Raw genomic sequence first — 18,192 nt, 5'->3', positions numbered from 1 at the left:
ATGTAGCAAGTAATCCAACCTCAAACTTCTGGATCAGCAAGCATAACAAAATGAAAGAAAACCAATACATAGCTGCGCTGATGTTAAGAGCAAATGTTTTAGCTACTAGGGAAACCATCATTAGAGGAAGAAATCGTACATTTGCTACTTGTAGATATTGTAATGTTTGCGAAACAATTTCTCATATCTCAGGCACATGTCCTAAAACCAAGGACATTAGGATAAAAAGACACAACAACATTCTGGAACTACTCATTGATAGAGCAAAAAGGTGTGGTTGGATGGCATATAGGGAACCTCATCTTAAGAATAATCAAGGTGAACTATGAAAACCAGATGTAGTGTTTACCAAAAATGGAACAGCTGTAGTGATTGATGTTTCAATTCGATATGAAAACTCACAGAATTCCCCCGAATTAGCGTATGAGAGTAAAGTGAAATATTATCAGGATCTGTCACAGCAAATCAGAGATCTCACAAAATCCACCACTGTAAAATTGCATGGCTTTATAGTAGGATGTCGTGGTATCTGGCCTCAATGTGATGATGTTGTTCTGGCTGATCTAGGTTTGCATTCAAGAAAAATGTTTGCCTAACTACTTTAATGGACATTCTTAAAATGTGCCAAGTATTCATGGACAATTGAGTATCAAGCTTATACTGAGATGTACACTTTCTTGCGGCACACATGTCACCCTTATAAAGCATAATGTTTTAACATATAGGTTTATAGTTGACACAAGATTTAGTATAGATGTGAATTTTATAGATTAGAATTTTTACAATGTTATAGATGTGCATTTTCTAGTTAGATGTGTAATTTGTAGATGTGTATATTTTATAAATGTGTGCTTATAACAATTTAGATATAGTTGTGTACATCATACGTATTGAAATGTCTTGATTGAGGAATAGGTCTAAAATAATCTCAGACACATAGTTATCACACATTGATTATTGATGTCCTGCTAATCATATTTTAAATTCTCAGGACTGTTCGTAGACAATTTTAAATTGTTGGAATAGTACTGCAGGGTGTACTATCTCCGGCCTAAACGTGATCCCAGTTCCAGTGAGGACAGCGTTCAGTGTAGCTGTACTCCGGAGCAAAAGAATGTTGTATTGTTGGAAGCAAAACCGAATTGACGCTGATGGGCAGCATAATAACCCAGAATGAGCCACCGCGAGGTGGTACAGAATAGCCAAATGCCTCGTCATCTAATTAGTGACGCCAATGAATGGATGAACGAGATTCCCACTGTCCCTACCTACTATCTAGCGAAACCACAGCAAAGGGAACGGGCTTGGCAAAATCAGCGGGGAAAGAAGGCTCTGTCGAGCTTGACTCTAGTCTGGCACTGTGAAGAGACATATGAAGTGTAGGATAAGTGGGAGGCCCTCGGGCCGCCGGTGAAATACCACTATTCTTATCGTTTTTTCACTTACCCGGTGAGGCGAGCCCCGTGGGGCTCTCGCTTCTGGCTCCAAGCGCCCGGCGCGATCCGCTCCGGGGACAGTGGCAGGTGGGGAGTTTGACTGGGGTGGTACACCTGTCAAACTATAACGCAGGTGTCCTAAGGCGAGCTCAGGGAGGACAGAAACCTCCCGCAAAGCAGAAGGGCAAAAGCTCGCTTGATCTCGACTTTCAGTATGAATACAGACTGTGAAAGCGGGGCCTCACGATCCTTCTGACTTTTTAGGTTTCAAGGAGGAGGTGTCAGAAAAGTTACCACAGGGATAACTGGGATAGCGTTCATAGCGACGTCGCTTTTTGATCCTTCGAAGTCGGCTCTTCCTATCATTGTGAAGCAGAATTCACCAAGCGTTGGATTGTTCACCCACTAATAGGGAACGTGAGCTGGGTTTAGACCGTCGTGAGACCGGTTAGTTTTACCCTACTGATGATGTGTTGTTGCAATAGTAATCCTGCTCAGTACGAGAGGAACCGCAGGTTCAGACATTTGGTGTATGTGCTTGGCTGAGGAGCCAATGGGGCGAAGCTACCATCTGTGGGATTATGACTGAACGTCTCTCAGTCAGAATACCCCCTAAACCGTAATGATACCGCAGTGCGGTTGATCCTCGGTTGGCCTGGGATAGCCGGCCTCTCTCGGGGGGCCGGTGCGCAGAGCCGCTCGCTTGGGGACCGGAGCGCGGACGGAAGGGGGACGCCTCCATCGCCCTTAGTGCACCGCATGTACGTGGGGCACCCAGTGCTAAATCATTCGTAGACAACCTGATTCTGGGTCAGGGTTTCGTAAGTAGCAGAGCAGCTACCTCGCTCCGACCTATTGAAAGTCATCCTCTGAGCCAAGCTTTTGTCTCTCCGTGCGTGGGTGCCAGCGGACGCCTCCCTCCACCACACCCAGGGGTGGGTCCCTCTGCCGCCTGTAACGCGGGCCTGTGGGAGGCTGCTTCCAACACGTGCCCTCTGGCATGGGGGCCTCCCCCTCCCTTCCCTGCCCCACTGGGGTGCAGGGATGGGGGCCACCATCCCTCGCGGGTCGGCAGGGTGACCAGATGGCCTGGGCCAACGGCCAGGCCTCTTATTCCCACTGCTCCCGGGCAGGGAGGTGAGCAGCAGCCACCTGGGGGAAGGAGCCTCCAGAGCGGCTGCCTCGGTGTGCCCTGCCACCCTCGCTGGACTGCAAGGGCGGTGGGTCGTCCCGGGCCATCTAGTTGCCTGGCTGCGTGACAAGATGGCCCTGCGGGCTGGGTGACCAGATGGCCCTGCGGGCTGGGTGACCAGATGACCCTGCGGGCTGGTGACCGGGCTAACTCCAACTTTTGTCCTTCCCACAGAGTTCTGTAAGTCCCTAGTCGAGAAAAATGGGCTCCCCCGGGCAGGCTGTCGGGGAGAGGACATGGCCTGGGCTTAAGCCTCCTTGGTTCTGGGCGAGGGTCTGGGCGCTGGTGACGGGGGTCCACTGGGGCCTGGGAAGGCTCTCCCCGGCCTGGCTAGGTTTTGGAAGCTGGGACCGGGTCCAGGGCTTGAGCTCTGTCCGGCGGGCCGTGGGTGTAGGAGCCGCCATCCTGCAGGCCATCGGAGGGTCTGTGCGCTGGGGACTGGGGTCCACCGGGTCCTGGGGAGGATCTCCCCGGCCTGACTAGGGTTCGGAAGCTGGGACCGGGGCTTGAGCTCCATCCGGCGAGCCCCTAGGATGCGTGAGCCCTCCGTACTGCAAGCCATCGGAGGGTCCGGGTGCAGCCTGGCTAGGGTTCGGAAGCTGGGTCCGGGCCCAGGGCTCGTGCTGCGTCCCAGGGTCCCAGGCTCCGGGAGCACCTCATCCTGGAAGCCAGCCGAGGGTCCGGGCGCTGGTGACGGGGGTCCACCGGGGCCCTGGGAGGCTCTCCCAAGCCTGACTAGGGTTGGGAAGCTGGGACCGGGCCTGGGACGCGTGCTGCATCCGGTGGGCCACGGGGTGCGGGAGCCCCCATCATGGAAGCCAGCCGACGGTCCGGGCCCTGGTGATGAGGGTCTGCTGGGGTCCGAGGATGCTCTCTCCAGCCTGGCTAGGGTTCGGAAGCTGGGACCGTGTCCGGGCCAGGGCTAGTGCTGCGTCCCAGGGTCCCAGGCTGCGGGAGCCCCCCATCCTGGAAGCCAGCCGAGGGTCCGGGCGCTGGTGACGGGGGTACACCGGGTCCCGGGGAGGCTCTCCCCGGCCTGACTAGTGTTCGGAAGCTGGGACCGGGTCTTGAGCTCCATCCGGCGAGCCCCTAGGATGCGTGAGCCCTCCGTACTGCAAGCCATCGGAGGGTCCGGGTGCAGCCTGGCTAGGGTTCGGAAGCTGTGACCGGGCTCGGGGCTCGTGCTGCGTCCCAGGGTCCCAGGCTGCGGGAGCCCCCCGTCCTGGAAGCCAGCCGAGGGTCCGGGCGCTGGTGATGGGGGTCCACCGGGGCCCCGGGAGGCTCTCCCAAGCCTGACTAGGGTTGGGAAGCTGGGACCGGGCCTGGGGCGCGTGCTGCATCCGGTGAGCCACGGGGTGCGGGAGTCCCCATCCTGGAAGCCAACCGACAGTCCGGTCCCTGGTGATGAGGGTGTGCCGGGGTCCGAGGATGCTCTCTCCAGCCTGGCTAGGGTTCGGAAGCTGGAACCGTGTCCGGGCCCAGGGCTCGTGCTGCGTCCCAGGGTCCCAGGCTGCGGGAGCCCCCCATCCTGGAAGCCAGCCGAGGGTCCGGGCGCTGGTGACGGGCGTCCACCGGGGCCCCGGGAGGCTCTCCCAAGCCTGACTAGGGTTGGGAAGCTGGGACCGGGCATGGGGCACTTGCTGCATCCGATGGGCCACGGGGTGCGGGAGCCCCCATCCTGGAAGCCAGCCGAGGGTCTGGGCGCTGGTGACGGGGGTCTGCCGGGGCCCAGGGAGGCTCTCCCTAGCCTGGCTGCTTTCAGAACATGGACTGGGCCGGGGAGCAGGGGTGGCTGACTTTATCCACTACGCTGGCAGAGCGTAGTTTTCTGCCCACCCCTAGATGACGCCCCCTAGGCAATACCCATGAAACATATTGTCCTCCACCGGAAGTACGCCATCTACCGACTATTAGGAGTTGCTCTACTGTTGATATTGAAGATGTTCTTGTCTGTACACGCCCAAAACCGCGCCCCCTCGCCACCACCCCTACCCCCCTCCACACACCCCATCCACACCCTTTCCCCCATCAGTGTACAGCTGTATCCGCCATGTTGTAAGCAGATATATATATTTTTTTAAAAGACGTTTATTAATTTTCCACAATGCAGTACATATAGCTTAGCCTACAACCCTTAGGGCCGGCAGCAACTTGAGGATGCATGTATAAGACAAAGAAGCACAAGTAACATGTATGCAGTCGCGTACCGGCCACCAAACTTTGCTTTTCATGAACAATAACCTTCACGTTATAGGTGCCCCTGCGTACAATATATTTATAATGGACGTCTTGTTTTATTAAATATGAGCAAACATTTCAACTCTGTAAACTGGACATTTCTCATCGGTGTGTCCCATTTTGTCGGCTGTATCATCAGAGAACATTTCAGCAACCCTGTTTCCGAGCCCAGGAAGATCGCTTGCAGACCTCAGCTGCGTGTCAACAATGTGGATGCAAATGAGACACATGTGCGGCCTACCTTCGCTTCGAATCGCCTCACCCACCGAGGGATAGCCGATCCTTGCGTCTCATCTCAGCATTGTGTAGCGATTCGCGCGGGTGGCTCTGTAGTCTGTCATGTAGCTGGAGAGAGAGACGTGGCCTGCGCCAGTCCCCTCGTCTAAGTCGGTGTTCGTGTGTGCTTCCTGGTTGACAAACTACGTGTGGGAGATAAGAGTCCAGAACATATAAACGGTGGTGGTTGTATGGGAGGGGGGGGTTGTGGGGAGGGAGAGTGCATCAAAGGGAGTGACGCCGCGAAGGGCGGTCAATAAGACACTGTAATCGGTCTGTACGGCTTTGCGCCTGCAGGTGAATGTCTACCCAATCCATTGGTTAGTGTACCAGACATGCGGTGCGTACAAGTGTCAGCTTTCTGAACAACTGGGAGGGCGGCAGTCCCCACTGATCTAGAAACGCCACACAACCAGCGCCCTTAGCGTGTGTATGTCGCTAGGGGGCGGGGGGGAGAAAACACCATTCATTCACCGAGCGTACCTTCATCTACTCCATCCGTGTCATCCCGCTCATTGCGGACCCTGTATGAGTCCCCTGGTCGCACCTTCTTGCTGGAGGGATCTTACGAAACCGTCCCAAATCTGCGCAATGGGGAACTGCCTCAAGACCGCAACCTCCTCTCGATGTAAAGCCACGCTTTCCGCCCTAGCCCAGTTAGTGAAGGAAGCGCACCAGTACTTAGGGATTGGCGGCTCCTTCTTTTTCCAATGTTTAGTGATCAACCGCTTGGCTGTAATGAGGCCTAGATCCCAGAACCTGGCATGTGTCTTGTTTAGTTTATGTCTTCCATATAGACCTAGTATGCATGCCTCCCAAGTGTGTGGTAGCCCAGGGCCAGCGCTGCGCGTTAGGAGAGACGTTACCTCCCCCCAGTATGTGGCTAGGGAGGGGCAATTCCAGAGCATGTGTAAAATGTCCGTGCCTATCAGGTCGCATCTGGGACAGGCAGCGGTGTTGATCATGAAGTATTTGTTGATCCTATCTGGCGACAAGTATGCCTGATGTATTATGTAAAATTGGATGGTTCGGAAGCGGGCGTTGCGCGGGATGTTCATAGGGCAGGCTAGGATCATGGACCATTCCTTATCCGTCCATTCCCTTCGTCGGTGAGCCGCCCACTTGTCCCGCGCCGGCTGTGGACCGCTGTGTGTGTAGGAGGAGAGCCTGTGCCAGCCAATGGATGATGTGAGTACCGTTGCCCATTACATGTAGGTACTGCATTACATGATGCATCTGCGGCTCCTCCCCAACATCCCCCCAAGAGTCCGTGTATGCCCTTAGTATAGACGCATGGGTCAGGAACTGCCCTGCCTGCAGACCTGTGCCCTCTGCCAGCTCCTCAAATAGAAGCATAGCTCCGTCCGCATAAAGGTCGCCTATTGTCTCCACTCCAGCCGCCGACCAACACTCTAGAATGCGCGCCGTCACTGTTCGGCCTCTCCTGGGTGTGCCCAGCAGAGGGATCGCAGGGGCATATGGCTTGACTTCCCGGGTCAGTTTTAAACTGCGGAGGAAGCACTTGCGGGCCACAGCCACATGTAGGGGCAGCGGGCGCGGTCCTTTAGTCAAGGGATGGAACAGTGTGCATATCTGTGTGTGTGTCCATATATATGTGGAGGTGGCCGTGTCATCCAAGTGCGTGCCACTCAGCCAGTGCGTCACCCATTGCAGCTGTGCAGCCAGATAATACAGTTCCATATTAGGAACTGCCAGTCCACCTTCTGTTGCTGGGGAGTATAATTTTGTCAGGGCCACACGGGGGCGCCCTCCATTCCAGATCAGGCTGCGGACCATTGATTCTAGGTCCCGGAAGAATTTAGCGGGGACGTAGGACGGGATGTTGGCAAAGTGATAGAGCAGTCTGGGCAAAGCTATCATTTTGGTTAGAGCAATCCTGCTCGGTACATTTAGGGGCAGTGTCTTCCAGAAAGCCATCTGTGCGCGTAAAGAGGACATGGCACGTCCTAGGTTACCCTCCAATATGTTCTCCAAGTCTCTATATATGTGCACTCCAAGATACTTAAAGGAGGTGGGATACCAGGTCAGCCTGACACCTCCAAGGGTCACGTCACACTCCTGCGTTTCATGGCTGAAGGAGTACACTCCGGACTTTGCCCAGTTGACCCTAAGTCCCGATACTGTTTCGAATGTCTGGAAAATATCCGACAATTCATCTGGCACTGCTGTGAGGTCTCGTACGTACAGAAGTAAATCGTCCGTGTACAGCGAAACTATATGTGTACCATCAGCCAGCGGGATTCCCCATCCCGCCCCCCGCGATCGTAGTAGCGCTGCCAGGGGTTCAATTGCCAGAGAAAAGAGTAGGGGCGACAGTGGGTAACCTTGTCGGGTGCCTCTGCGCACCCGTACCGCCTCAGAGAGTAGCCTGCCCGTTCGCACTCTGACACTCGGCCGCTGATAGATGAGGTCTACCATTTCCTAGAACGCGCCTCCTAGGCCAAATCTGTCCAGCACTGCCCCCAAGTAAGGCCACTCCACCGAGTCGAAGGCCTTCTCGAGGTCTAGGACCAGACAACCTGATCTCGGCCAGTGAGACACTGCTGTTTCCTGTACACGGAAGAGACGGCGGATATTGCGCGAGGTGCTTCTCGCTGGCACGAAACCATTTTGGTCAGTGTGAACCAAGGCAGGGACCTCCGTAGCTAGGCGACGTGCCAGCAAAGAGGTGAAGATCTTATAGTCGGTGTTCAACATAGCCAGGGGCCTGTAGGAGCCCATGTTGGTCCCGTCTCTACCTGGCTTCAGAAGAGAAACCAGGTTAGCTTCATTTAGCGTAGCAGGGAGCGCCGAGTCCTCTATCGCAGCATTATACATTTTGAGCAGTTCCGGCATCAGTGTATCTGAGCAGGTTTTAAAGAATTCGGCAGGCAGGCCGTCTGGGCCCGGTGATTTGCCATTGGATAGTGCGAAGATAGCCTCACGCAACTCCTCCTGCGTGAAAGGCGCCCCCAGGTCTCCCCGCTGCGCTTCTGTAAGGGACGGTAGTGGGACGTTCTCTAGATAATCAGCTATGGTCGCCGGCGAAACCCTCAGCTGCGATCTGTATAGGGCCTGATAATGCTGCACAAAGGCCTAATGTATCTTGCTCTGTGTGTACACTACGTCTCCCATGTTCGTCCGGATGGCCGATATCGGCTCAGTACGGCTCTCTTGTCTGACTAGCCAGGCTAGCAGTCTGCCGGGTTTGTCGCTGTATTGGTGTGTCCGTGCCGAGTGTGCCGCATAATTAATGTGACGCAGTCGTTCTAGTAGCGTCTCATGTTCCACGCGGGCCTCATCCAGCCCGGTGTCTGTCCCCTCTACCGCCTCCTGTTCCCGGCAGAGCAATTCAGCCTCCACCCGGCGCAGGTCGGTCTCTAATTGTTTCTGTATACCGCCCTGTGTTCCCAAGCAGTGACCCCTCATCACCACCTTGAAGGCGTCCCACTCGACCTGCGGGGAGGACGCCGTGCCTGAGTTTCAGTAAAATAATCTGCCACGCGTGCCTACAGGGAGTCGCGGAAGGGGGCGTCTAGTAGTAGGGCCGGCTGTAAGCGCCACGTGGGGATGGGCGGGTAGGGGCGCTCCCAGGCTATGTGCAGCGTGTGCGGGTTGTGGTCAGAGTGCGTTCGGCCAAGATATTGTGAGTCTGTTATGTGTGGCAACAGTTCCGATGACACCATATATCTATCCAGGCGGACATGTAACGAGTGTGCCCCTGAGTAATAGGAGTATATTCTAATGTTAGGGTTATGTGCGCGCCATGCATCCCTCAGGTCCCACTGTGTCGCCCACTGGGTGAGTGCCTTTATGGCTCCTAGAGACGTGGCATCGTGCCTAGGCGGGGCCGAGCGGTCCAGTGCGGGATCCAATACCGTATTGTAATCCCCTCCCAGAACCCAGGGGACTCCGTGCCATGGTGCCAGTTTTTCCGAGACGCGTGCCAGGAAGCCCCCCTGTTCCGTATTCGGAGAGTATATGGACGCTAATACTATAGATTGCCCATCCATGCGGCCCTTCACCAGCACATACCTGCCCTCCGGATCAGTTAGCACTTCAGTCATCGCAAAGGGAGTACCTGGCTTTACCCATATTAGCGCTCCCCGGGCAAACAAGGAGTATTCAGTAGCATACAGTTGCCCCCTCCATCTACGTCGCAGTGCGACCACCTCCGCCTTGTTCAAGTGTGTTTCCTGCAGTAGCGCGATGTGTACCTGGTGTCTTTTCAAGTATGATTATATCTGATACCGGCGTGCTGGTGTGTGCATACCCCTAATATTCCAGGTACATATTTTGTTCGTCGTCATTGTACATCAGTATATTCCCCTTCCCCACCCCCGCAATTGCAGTCCAGCACCCATCCACATTATCTCCACAGCCAACTCTCCCCCGGCCACCCCCCCCACCGCACTCATGAAAGGTCAGGAGGACATTAAAAAGGGGGGAAAAAACATGTAATAACAAAACCCAACTGTAGGGAAACTCCCCTGAAATACCAAAAGGGCAGCAGCGAAACGGGCCACCGTCCATACTCTTCAAAGAAGAGGGACAACTATTCAAATCTAGGGGGATCGTGTGATATTCACGGTCCTGACGGTTCAATTAGGTTTACAGTAAGGAAGATCAAAGCCCTTCCCTGGGCCTTATGGGTCAGTGTGTATGCAGCCAAAGTCAGTGCGCCAGAACCCGGCGTCGGTAGCCCCATGGGGGATTCACCCCCACTGTCTGTCTTTGTGTTGGGCGTACAAATGGCTGCTGACTCTCCGTCCACACAGTGAGAGAAAGTCATATGATATAGGGGGTTTCTGCAGCCCCCGGCCATGTATTGAGGCTGGGGAGGTGGTATCACAGACCTGGGGGGTGAGGAGCGGGAAATATGGCAAAACTGTTCCATCACCACCTTACCTTCTCGAGGGCCACGGGACTAGGAGAAGTACTCACAGTGCGATGGTAAGGCCATCCGCCATCCTGGTCGCGGGAGCCCCCCCGGCAGACTCCTAGCATGCAGCATGACCGATTGTCCCTTCAGTCATCGCTCCATTCTTGTCGCTGCAGTAAGATCTTCGTATTGTGTGTGCTGTCTCCGTCGGTGGAGCAAGTCTGCCGTCTGCGGTGTGACCTCCGGAGGTTCCACAGACACCTGGGAGTCTGGTATCCCATAAATGGCTTCGTCATCACTGGGATTGATCTGCTGGCCAGGGTCCACGGCGACGTCCGATTCAGGCGAGCTGCTCAATTGGGAGATTCTGCGGAGCCCATCCTGTTGTTCCTTAAGCATTTGATCTGCTGATGGGGAGTGATGCGATGGTGCCTCCAGTCGTCGGTTCTGCTGACCCCTGTTCCCACGGCGGCGGCGTGGTCCGCGCTGTCGCGGCCTTGTCTCGTTCCCCTGCACCTGTCTCGGCGTCGTATCTGTGCCACTGTCCAGCCAGTCACCGACCTCCTCTGGGGTGTTAAAGAAGTAGGTCTTGTCCCGTGCCACCACTCTCAGCTTGGCAGGAAAGAGGAGGGAATATTTCAAGCCCGCTTCTTTGAGTCTCCGCTTAGCCTCCAAGAAATCGTGCCTTTGACGCTGTACTTGGACTGTGTAGTCCGGGAAAAACATTACGTTTGCATTGTCTATACGGACTTCACCAAGACGCCTGGTTTCCCCGCAGCACTGTGTCTCTGTCCCTATAATTCAGGATCCTGAAGAGGAGTGGCCTTGGGTTCATGCCTGCGGTGTGGGATCTCGTTGGAACTCTGTGTGCCCTCTCCACCACGAAATGCGGCGAGAGCGTGTCCGCGGGCAGTAGTTCCCTGAGCCAGTCCTCTACTCGTTGTGCGGGTCGGTTCCCTTCCCATTTTTCCGGGACCCCCACAAGTCGAATGTTATTGCGTCTCGCCCTTCCTTCTGCATCCTCAGCCCGGTCCTCCAAGAAATCTACCCTGTTAAGGAGATCCTGCACGTGTTTGTCCGTCTGGGTGACCCTGGGCTCAAGGTCTTTCACCGCTCCTTCCAGCGTCTTGGTCCGGTCCGTCAACTTCCTGTGGTCGGCACGCAGGTGGGTAAGGTCAATCGCAACACTGTCAATTTTCGACTCCAGGGAGGTTCTGGTCTGTTGAAGCGATTGTTCCATGCGCTCCATGGCTGCAAGCACGCTGTCTAACCTCGCAGCCACCTGATCTGCGGCCATCTTGTTCTGCGACTTGCCTGTCCTTCCTTTTGGCGGGGCTCCCCCTGTCCCGGTGCGCGTCCTCACTCCGCCGGACATGTGCAGAGCCGCTCTGCCGGCGTCTCAGGTGGTACAGGACAGGATTGTTCCCGCGGCAAGCCCGGTCATCAGGCAGCGTCTCTCAGGCGGCTCGCCGGCGCCTCACTCGTCTCCCCCGCCAGGTCGCGGCTCGTGCCAGCTCAGCAGTCCCCTCCTCGGGTTTGCTCCCGTCGTCCCGCTCTCGAAGTGGGCCAGGGCTATGCGCGGGCACCCTTCCACTGCAGCAGGTATGGTCGTAGGTCACTCACTTGATGCCAATCACCTGGTCCGTCCGTTGCCCTCTGCTTGTGCACCCCGTCAGTCGGGCGGTAGTGCTCCCCGCCGGGAGCATGAGGGTCGTGCCGCATGCACTGATGTGGGCCCCTGTGCAGTGATCGGTCGGCCCGTCAATTGCGGCCGCTCAGCAGCAAAGTATGTGGCCGGACTGTGGCTGCACAGTCAGAGGAAAGGGCCCGCAGGGCGCAGGTAGCACCAACAGCCACCCGACAGTTCCGCCACGCGGGTCCGGGGGTCTTTCCCAGGCACTCCGTCAGCTTTTCTCCTGGGAGCTGCTCCCTTGATTGTGGCTGTAGGGGGCCAGGTAAGTCCGTTCCACAGGTCGAGCCCAAGGCCACTCAAAAGGCTCCCCGAGGGCAGCGGCGGCCTCCGTGTGGGCCGCGCGGCGCAGGGCGGGATCTGCAGGCTGGGGCCTGCGCGCCAGTCCCTTGTCTTGTGCCTCCGTGGCCCCCCCTCCAGACCGGGGGGAGTCCGTCATCGCCGGGAGTCACCGGGAGGGCCGTCGCAGGTCGCGTCTGGTCTTCGGCCTCCTTTCCTGGGTCGCGGCGCCAACGGGTGCGTCTCCGCATGGCTAAGCAGGGGCGCCTCTCTCCCGGGTCCCCGGCAGTTCTGTAGCCGGATGATTTTGGCCAGGCGCCTGCTCCGCTCCTACATCGGGCCCCCTGTGGGCGTCCAGCTGCGTGATGGACAGGGCGCCCAGCAGCTAGTGTTCCTGCCCCTCGGCGATGGTCTCCGGGTGGTCAGGTCCCGCCCGGGTGAAGAACGCAGTTTGGGGCCTGCGTGGTAGGCCCAAGCCGCGGCCTCCCGTGATCACTCCGCCGACTCTGGTGTTGCTGGCCCCGCAGGCGGGTCTCAGGAAAGGCCGGTGCTGAACTCTCCGGGTCTCCGTTATCAAAGTCGGCCTCAGTGCCGAGTATTGCCCAGTGAAGGTCCGCTCAAAGTTTTGGGCTGCTGCGTGCAATTTGGATGGATAATTGGCCCAGGGAAGGGGAGCTCAGCACGGAGCTCTACCCTAACGCGTCCTCCACCATTGCATGCGTAGTCACGCCCCCCATGTTGTAAGCAGATTTATGTACCATGATTTACTGATGTACCATTGTTTTGTTGTCCTGTACTCCCCCCGAGAAACCTAATAAAAAATTAGGACACAAAAATAGAAATACCAGCACCTTACTGTTGAAATCTCAAACTTTTGGGGAAAAAAAACCTACATCCGAGATTTCTCCGGATTAGCCCTAGAATCTGAACTCCCTACTCCCTGAAGTTAGACTGACCCTTCCATCACACCATTAAAAAAATAAAGTCAAACTGCTTTGAATGAACAAAACTCTACCCTGAACCCACTGACTCATTTCTCTGGATACTGATTAACCCTGGACTGAGAACTACGCTCAGCTCGCGGAGTTTGCGAATTTTCGGCAACTTCGCACTTCGCAGTGAGCGCGAAGTTGTCGACTACTTCGCAATCTACAGCGTAGCGTAGTAGTTTTTCTTCCTTGTGCGCTCAATAGCATTCTCGCGTGTGCGGTAATGACTTACCATGGTTCTGCATTCGCTTTCTCGCTTTTCTCTCCCAGTCGCGTTCGCCACGATGTTTGAAATCCGGCCGCACAATCCCATACGACTGTGCGAACGCGATCACGTCATTAGGACGCGCGATCTTCATTGCAGCGCCATGTTGGTATTTCGCGTTTCTGAACACGCAGAAACTGCAATCTGGTACAGAATATCTCTCGAGCATGTTAAAACCTTCTCAATAATGATAATTTTGCTCATGAAAACCCCTCAGGTTGTGATTTGGCTGTATTTATTTGTGCAAGGAGTCCTCTTTTTGTTTCTACTCTTTTTCTCAAGAGAAAGGAAGTGCCCCTGAGTCTCCAACTTCCTGTTCCTGTCCACCAGGCTCCTCCCAGTGCTTTGTCCATGTGCTGTTCACTTTCATTTGGATTTGGAGCTGGAAGGATCACTCTTTGTGTATGTCTGCTGCATCATAGCATTTGATTGGATTTATTGAGGACTTTTGGATTTGAACTTTTCTTTTACAAGTAAGTTTGAGAATTCAGAATTAGTGTACTGTAAATGTTTGTTTGATTTTTTTTTTAACTACAGTTTTCTGGGCTTCTCAATCTTTCTTAAAAATTATTATTGAGGGAGGCCTGTACTTTCATGAGGGGCCAAGTTGTATTTCTTTGTAATTTCATCCAGTAGGCCTAGAGGTACCCATGGGTCCAACCATGTTTCTGTGGTGTCTGTAAAACATCATGGAATGCCATTGGATTCAATTGCAAACTCTGTTGTAGTGGAATTTCAGTTTTTTGTGTGTAATTACCTTTTGGCTTTTTTCAGCCAATAGGTAACCCTAGTAGTTCATGTAGTTAGTGTAGGCCTGCTTGAGTTCATTTACTTTCTGTGGGTGGCTTGGCCATGTGGTGGCGGCCATTTTGTGTTTTCAGCCACTGTGCTTTCGCCATAGGCCTCCAAGCTTGTGGCCTACTCTGCCAGTAGGCCCAAGGGTACTACTAGAGTCCTCATGGGTGCATGAAAGTTGATCAACTGTTATTGTGGTGTTTAAGTTGTAAGTGTAACATCATGTACGTCATGTATGGCTTTGGATTGATTAGCAAAATGTGTTTTTGATGTTGATTTGCAGGTTTTGGGTGTGTGTTGAATAATATGGCTTTTTCTGCACACTAGGTAACCCTAGAATTCAGCTCGCGTAGCTTTGGTAACTTTGCACAGTACAACAACGCGACCTTACAGTTTTTGTCTTCTTCGCGCGCTCAATTTGTGTGCTCGGGCACGCGATAACAACGTTTTGTACAATTCGCGCTGCCGAACATGCCGAATTTGCAATCTCGCGAGCAATATGTCACGAGTTGCATAAAACCTTCTCGAAAATGTTGATGCTGTTCATTTTGCTAAAGAAACTCCTCAGGTTGTCATTTGGTTGTAGTTTTTGGAGCATGGACCACTTACTGTTTCTGTCTTCTATGTACTTTGTTGTTTGAGGGTGGGCTGACCATGTGGGTGGCGGGGCGGCCATTTTGTGAAGCCAAGCATTGTCCTTTTGCCATAGGTATGTATTATCTGTCTTCTCTTTCTTTTCATGTTGTTGGGGGTGGCCAGGCCATGTGGGGGCAGCCATTTTGTGTGACCTTCTATCGTGCTTTTGCCGCAGGCCTATAAACTTGTAGGCCTAGAGTCCCAGAGGTAGTCAGCGGGGGTGCTTGATATAGCGGTTTCCATTTTGTCTGTTGAATTTAACATCATTTAGGGCATGGGTGGCAATGGATTGAATTTCCAAATGTGGTCTTTGGGGTGTAGTTAACTTTTTGGGTGTGTGTAAAAAACTGTAAATGCCTTTGTTGTATGTGTTGTTGTTGTGTAACTTTCAAACCTTTTAGCCATGGGGATTTTCTTTTTTTGCATTAAGCTGTGATGTGTAACAGCATCCTCCTTTTTCTGGCCATATAGAGTTATAGGCCTGCTTAAGTTTATTTAATTTGTATGTACTTTCTTGTTGGTGGGCTGACCATGGGGGTGGTGCCCATTTCCATTTGGTGAAGCCAGGCATTTTGCTTTTCCCATAGGCCTGCTTTGTCTGTTTTTTATTCCTTTCTTATTTTTTTTATTCCTTTTCTTATTTTTTTTGTGACCGCCTGTCCATGTGGTGGCGGCCATTTTGTGGTACTAGTAGCCACTGTGTTTTTGCCATAGGCCTCCAACCTTGTGGCCTACTCTGCCAGTAGGCCCAAGGGTACTACTAGAGTCATCATCATGGGCGCATGAAAGTTGATCAACTGTTATTGTGGTGTTTAAGTTGTAAGTGTAACATCATGTACGTCATGGATGGCTTTGGATTGATTAGCAAAATGTGTTTTTGGTGTTGAAATGCAGGTTTTGGGTGTGTGTTGAATAATATGGCTTTTTCTGAGCACTAGGTAACCCTAGAATTCAGCTCGCGTAGTTTTGGTAACTTTGCACAGTGCGACAACGCGACCTTACAGTTTTTGTCTTCTTCGCGCACTCAATTTGCGTGCTCGGGCACGCGATAACGACGTTTTGTGCAATTCGCGCTGTCGAACACGCCGAATTTGCAATCTAACGAGCGATACGTCTCGAGTTGCATAAAACCTTCTCGAAAATGTTGATGCTGTTCATTTTCTAAAGAAACTCCTCAGGTTGTCATTTGGTTGTAGTTTTTGGAGCATGGAGCACTTACTGTTTCTGTCCTCTATGTACTTTGTTGTTTGAGGGTGGACTGACCATGTGGGTGGCGGGGTGGCCATTTTGTGAAGCCAAACATTGTCCTTTTGCCATAGGTATGTATTGTCTGTCTTCTCTTTCTTTTCATGTTGTTGGGAGTGGCCAGGCCATGTGGGGGCGGCCATTTTGTGTGACCTTCCATCGTGCTTCTGCCGCAGGCCTACAAACTTGTGGTCTATTCTGCCAGTAGGCCTAGAGTCCCAGAGGTAGTCAGCGGGGGTGCTTGATGTAGCGGTTTCCATTTTGTCTGTTGAATTTAACATCATTTAGGGCATGGATGGCAATGGATTGAATTTCCAAATGTGGTGTTTGGGGTGTAGATAACTTTTTGGGTGTGTGTAAAAAACTGTAAATGCCTTTGTTGTATGTGTTGTTGTTGTGTAACTTTCAAACCTTTTAGCCATGGGGATTTTCTTTTTGGTATTAAGCTGTGATGTGTAACAGGCATCCTCCTTTTTGTGGCCATATAGGGATATATAGGCCTGCTTGAGTTTATTGTTTTCTGGCCTTTACCCATGTGCCTGTGATGAGTTCCCATGTGGCTGGGAGCTGTGGTGGTGGTAGTAGTAGTGTGCTGTTTTGTTTTTGCCACATTGGCATGTATCTTGCCATTTTTCCTGTTGGCTTACTGTTCACATCCCCATTGCTATCTGCTGCAGGTCACTGATGCTGCATCCATCCGAAATGATGCACAAATTAAGGATAAACAAGTTCCACTTCCACTACATTTGTATTTTAGTTCTTTGCTATTCTTACTCTTACTTAGTGTACTAATACTACTAGTAGTAATTAAAATTAAAGCTAAACAAATTCCACATTTGACTGATGTTATTCTGCCTTCTTTGCTTGTAGGTGCACAAAAGACTGAGGAGGAGGTGTCTGTCATCATTCATCGCCTGTTCTACCGCCAGACGGACGTCCTTCTGTTCTACGTCACGTGTGGTGTGACTCACCTGACCAGACATCTCAGCAACTTGTGCAACTGAGTGCTGCTGCTGACATCTGAAGAAGATGGGCCCAATGAAAGCAGGTACCAGGTCCTCCAAGACCAAGAAAGTTGCTGAGAAGACGAAGGAAGAACAGAAGAAGGAAGTGACACTTAAGTCTGGTGTTGACTCGAAAACCTTTTATGGGAAAAAAAAGTACGCCTGCAGCAGCGGTGTCCGGGGTGCAAGCTGGGGCCAGCACCTCTGCATCAGTGGGCCCAAGACACCAACCCAGGCCCAAGCAGATGAGTGGGGAAGAGGTAGCCAGCCTAATGGGGGAAAGCAGTGATACTGAGCCTGACCTAAACTTATCGCTATCTCAAAGTAGTACACAGTTAGTGCAAGAGGGAACACAGCAGAAAAGTGGTGAACAACAACCACCGCCCGCAATAGTAGATGTTCCAAAACAGCATCCACAACCACCACCCGCAATAGTAGATGTTCAACCAGAACCACCGCCCGCAATAGTAGTTGTTCAACAACCACTCGCAATAGTAGATGCTCAATGAAAAGAACAACCACAACCACTGCCTGCAATAGTAGTTGTTCCACAACCACCGCCCACAATAGTAGATGTTCAACGAAAACAACAACCACAAGCACCGCCTGCAATAATAGTTGTTCAACAACCACCACCCGCAATAGTAGTTGTTGTTCCTCCCGAAGTCGGGGCAGTTCAGGAAATTGAGCCTGATGCAGAGCAAGAAGAAGAGGAAGCCACTCATGCAGGAGATCTATTGTTTTCCAAATCCCCATCAAGGAAAAGGAGGGTTAGTCCATCGAGTTCTTCGCCAAGCATCCCTTCTGATGATCGTGATCTCAATTGGGAGCCACAACAATCTGAGCATGAGAGGGAGAGACATCCCAAGAAGACCAAGCTAGGGAAAAGGAAGGTTCCAGCAAGCCTTACACTTATGGAAAGGGGCGACCGCTAGGTCCCCCCGAACGTATGGATGGGGGCCCGAACCTCCCGGGAAGCCATTTTGGGCGGGGGTGGGCGTGGCCCAGCTGGTATGCCCAAAGCGGCGTAGCCGGAGCGCGCCTTCCCCCAATTTTGAACGTGGTAATCCTGTTTTTTCTCTTTCAGTTTCGACACGGATTTCAGGACCTCGTGGATCGACCAAAGGCGGAGGACTCGAAACCATGCCTAGCAAACAAGCAGGAAAGGGTTCCGAGATGGAGAAGATGTTACGCCTGTTGTCGAATCGGATGGCCTGTATGGATCGAAAGCTCGGTCAAGTCCAATCGCTCGGTAGAGGTTTGGC

At 53.1% G+C, this 18,192-nt stretch overlaps 1 pseudogene; it reads left to right on the top strand.

Moving 5' to 3' along the window:
* Positions 1-1,308: 1,308 nt before the first annotated feature.
* LOC144756746 (28S ribosomal RNA) lies at positions 1,309-2,320 on the top strand (annotated as a pseudogene).
* Positions 2,321-18,192: the final 15,872 nt, after the last annotated feature.

This window comes from Lissotriton helveticus, chromosome 5_1 (assembly GCF_964261635.1).
Source record: "Lissotriton helveticus chromosome 5_1, aLisHel1.1, whole genome shotgun sequence".
NCBI classification, from domain to species: Eukaryota; Metazoa; Chordata; class Amphibia; order Caudata; family Salamandridae; genus Lissotriton; species Lissotriton helveticus.
This window is presented reverse-complemented; position numbering and strand designations above follow the sequence as displayed.